Source organism: Astatotilapia calliptera, chromosome 3 (assembly GCF_964374335.1).
Source record: "Astatotilapia calliptera chromosome 3, fAstCal68.1, whole genome shotgun sequence".
NCBI lineage: Eukaryota > Metazoa > Chordata > Actinopteri > Cichliformes > Cichlidae > Astatotilapia > Astatotilapia calliptera.
In genome coordinates this window covers 63,013,591-63,017,987 of record NC_137424.1, presented here as the reverse complement: position 1 = coordinate 63,017,987, position 4,397 = coordinate 63,013,591, and the positions used below count along the sequence as shown (strand labels likewise).

At 33.5% G+C, this 4,397-nt stretch overlaps 1 long non-coding RNA gene across 1 annotated transcript; it reads right to left on the bottom strand.

Moving 5' to 3' along the window:
* Window positions 1-2,386: 2,386 nt before the first annotated feature.
* Window positions 2,387-4,175, bottom strand: LOC113017446 (uncharacterized). Its single transcript, XR_013906856.1, has 4 exons — window positions 4,000-4,175; window positions 3,622-3,750; window positions 3,254-3,319; window positions 2,387-3,021 (listed from the first exon to the last, which is right to left on the bottom strand). It is a non-coding gene; the product is annotated as an uncharacterized LOC113017446 (long non-coding RNA).
* Between the last annotated feature and the right edge of the window lie 222 nt (window positions 4,176-4,397).

Sequence of the window (4,397 nt, the reverse complement as noted above, 5' to 3'; positions counted from 1 at the left end):
TAAATTTCTGTGTTTTGTTGCCAGACATGTGCATAGTATATAAAATATAAACTGACCAGCTCCCTGCTCATTGTTTTCTGTATCAACCTTTACTCTTAATATTCATGGATGGAAACCCAGGCACCAGCATATGATATGCTAAGTGCCCGGGTTATCTGTGGTATGTTTCAGCAAACCATAGTAGCATTAACAATTCTAGGTCTTGACAACAGCATGTTTCTATAAACGTATCATTGTTAATATTTAAAGTCGTTATGCCTTTTGGGGAGCTTTTAGTGCAATTATATTAAAGCAAAGCTATTATAATCATTTACCCATATGAAGGTCCATCACTTAATTATTAATGTATTTCACTTCTGTTAGTTGTAAGATATTTTAACTGGTTTTCATGTAAAATGACCATGAGTCATTGCTATACTGATTCAGTGTGAGCTGTTGTACACAAGGCTCCTTTATATCATGAATCCTAAAATTATAAGAAACATACCAAAAATATTTTGACTTTTATTTGTAGTATCCCAGCAACAATGCAACAAAACAGTTCCTGCAAGTGGAACCAAGTTATTGTCACATTAAGTGCAACATGTTTTACATTTATATTTGTGTATCTTTATGAAATGTTTGAAATTAAAAATAAATGGTATTCTTCCATGTTACTGAGCTCATGTGTGGCAGTCTCTTGAATTCTGGCATGTTCAAATAGATAAGGAGCTTGATGAACATATTCAAAACAACAATACAAATGTACTGTGTACAGTAACATTTTATTGGAAAAAGTTTACAAGAAACCTGTTCTTGCCAACGCCAATAACATGGCTAAATCTCATAACCATATAAGCTGCCCTGTAACAAGAATGACTCAACTTTTAAAACAAACTTATAGATCTCATACAGTCTTGTTATGCATCAGTATACATCAGTGACTTACTGTAAAGATCATGAACACTGGCTATTGTGGTATCACATATTCCTTCAGTGTCATCTATGGTATAGAAATAAAAACAAGTGTGAATGGCTGAGAACATACACGCATACAAATAAAAATGCATAATTTCTGGCAGTAACAAGACATTTTTTCAGGTGTTAAGATTAATACTATATCTGAGAACATGACAATTTGGCATTACAAAAGGATGCCTGAATAATAACAACACTTGACCACTGCACTGAAGTGTACAGTGTTTATTTATGATCTCAGTAATGAATAACCGTCTTCAAAACAGACTGAATCCTTTAAGCAGCTTGAATGAATTTGATGGATGAATAACAGGTATGCTTAGAAACAATATGGCATTAAGAAAATACTGGAATTTTAAAAAATATTTTCACCAACTTTAAATGGAACCTTTGTAATCAACAACAAATGCCAAACTTTGATACCTTAACCTACCTTAACTAAAAATTGCATATACTGTAAAATATTTTCAGACATGACAAATGCTAAAGTATAAAATTGTACTTATTCCTTTTACAATACAGTGTTGCATAACAGCATTACTTTTACGTTATAACTATGTTCAGTTTTAGCCCTGACCTAATAAGAAAATACCATCTGAATGAATTAGTCTTACTACTAATTACTTACAAAAGTATTTGACTGTGCTGAGCTCTCACACCACACATGGTGCATTAAAGAAAGTTTAAGAGCAGTTTAATTATAGTTTATAGATCTTTAGAAATCTTTCTTCATGCTTTTGCTGAAGGTTTCTAAGTCTTACAGCTGGAAAGCTTGGATTTGGTGAAGACAGCTCTGGATATGGTAGTAAACAGTGTACCCGTTCGTTTTGTTTTGTGACTGTATCATGTAAAACTCAAAATGATAAAAGAAAATGAAATATTAGCCAAAACTGGACTTCTAACAGAGATGAGAAACTTCTCTCTAATTAAAAAAAGTATACTGTATAAGTTCAAAATACATAAAAACACATATTCCTAACATCTCTTTACAGTTATGCTCTAGTGTGCATGAGCAGTTCAAATGTAGCACATTGCTGTCAGAGTCTAAACAATGTCCATCACCCAGACATTTCTTTCAAGAACTGCATTAAATTCAGAACGAAAATCTGGGAAGTTTTCATAGCTGTTAGCTATCTGCAGAACATTCCCACATGTGCGTCCGACTGGTCTTCTTGTAAACTCTGTCATATCTTGAAATTCCACATAAATACTGTTTGTTACTATAAGGTCAGATCCGGTGCAGAAACGCATAAATTTCTGAAGTTTAACCCTTTAAGACCTACCATAGAACCAAGTCCGCCAGAGCTTATATTATATTTTTACATGCTGTGGAGCCATTTTTGGGAGCATTTCAAGTTGCTATACATCAATACAACCATTATAGCCCAGATTTTAATAATATGTATTCATTAAGTGCGACACTTTCAGATTAGCAGTTGACCACATTCATGCACTTGAATTGTTTATGAGCAAGTGCACATGCAAGAAGGACAGCACTAATTGAACAATGCGCTTTACATTTAACTTTGAAATAACAGAGATAATGTTTTCATTAGCATTTGAACTTTATAACAATTATAGACATGAACACCAAAAACTGATGCCAATGTATTACTTACTAATCAATTACAAAAACAATATGTGTTGGGTATAATGCATTATAAAGTATTCACATTGGCATAACCACATTCGATTTTTCAGTGTTTAGTTATGTAACACAATGCTGTACTAAAATCTATTACATAAAAATTTAATTATGTGACATCAAAATTTTACTGTGTGTTTCATTTTTTTTGGCAATTTTACAGAGTAAAGAGAAAGTTACATAATAAGTATTGGGCACATTTATTTCTTCAGAGAGTAATAAAATAACGTGTTGAATTACTTAGTTAAGAAATGTAACAGGTAATGTGTAATAGAATACTTATTTAAATAACAACTCCAACATTGCTGAAAAATTTGGGATACCTAATTTTTTTTCCTCTATTAAATGTGATTGTGTCTTCAGTCAGCTCTCTTTCTGCAACCTGTAAGATATACAGGAAAAATAGACCCCCCACCCACCTTCCCCCCAAAAAGGCAGAAAACAAAAAATGTCAAAACATAATGGCAACCATTTGCTTTTGTACGCATTACACACCAATAATAACTTATTTTCGTAGCTCCAAAAAAAAGTATGAACATTTTAGTTATGAAACATTAGCTCTCCTATCACGACTTGTCTTTTATATTTACTACCCATCACATATTATCAAAATGGAGCACATAAGGCATCAATAATAACAAGTAGTCTCACCTTTGGGTTGAGTGTTACCCAGGCCTAACGTGTAGTAAATGGCTGTAGAATATAAAATATCTTCATCTGATGGAGAAAGACAGTCAAAGTGAGAGGAACGATATGTATACAGTAACATCATCTCAAAATCTCAGATTCTGTCTTTCTTTGACTTCCTCTTATTACTTTGTCTGGATGCGGTTGTCAAATCTCATAATTTATGATTGTATTCTGTTTCTTCTTTTCTTACAGAAGAATGCATCCTGAGACAATTATAAAGAAGATTAATTATGTAGTATTATTAACCCAATTTGCTGCTGCTTTGACATACATACATACATACACTTTTGAAAGTTATGCATAAATTATAATTATGTTATTTTCTTTACCTCTGTCCCAGTAACCTTCGCCAAAATAATACAGTCCCACTATCCCCACCAACAGAGCAGTCAGTAAAATGGTGGCGATAATCCATGGTGGTGCAGCAGAGAAGGAGTTTCTCCCCTCTTGGCGACTCTCTGGGTTAGTTGTGGAATTTACATTTTGAGAGTGTAAACAATGGTTAAAAAAATACTCAAAATATGAAGTAACAGGAAAAAAAATAAACCATCCAAATCCATTAAAATCACTATTTCCAATTACACTACAATGTTCTAAATGGCCAGGGAAGGTTTAGTTATCTAAATCTACAAATAACAGTTTTACTAAAAAGAACATCAGCAGTAATCGGTATGGCATATACTTATCTTAAAACATCTGTGTCTCACCTGTGACTTTCAGCCAGCTCTCTGGTGATAATCCAGCTCCTGAGATGTGACACTTGTAAAGTCCTTCATCTGACTTGGAAACTTCCTGGATGGTCATGCTTCCTGTGGAGGTTCTATGGATAAGACGTCCATTTTTGTAGAAATCAGCGGCTAAGTTGGAGGAAGTTGTTTTGTTTCTGCAGCTCAGAGTCACAGTTTCTTGCATTAACACAGGAACAGCAGGACTCTCCAGGATCACAGAACCATCTGAAACAGCATGCATTTGTTATTTATTTTATATACATTTTAAATTAAATGACTCATTAAATATTCTTTCTGCAAACGTACCACTGACAAACATATTAATACTGTTGCTTCTTGTCCCTCCCCCAGTCTCATACCAGTACTCTCCACTGTTG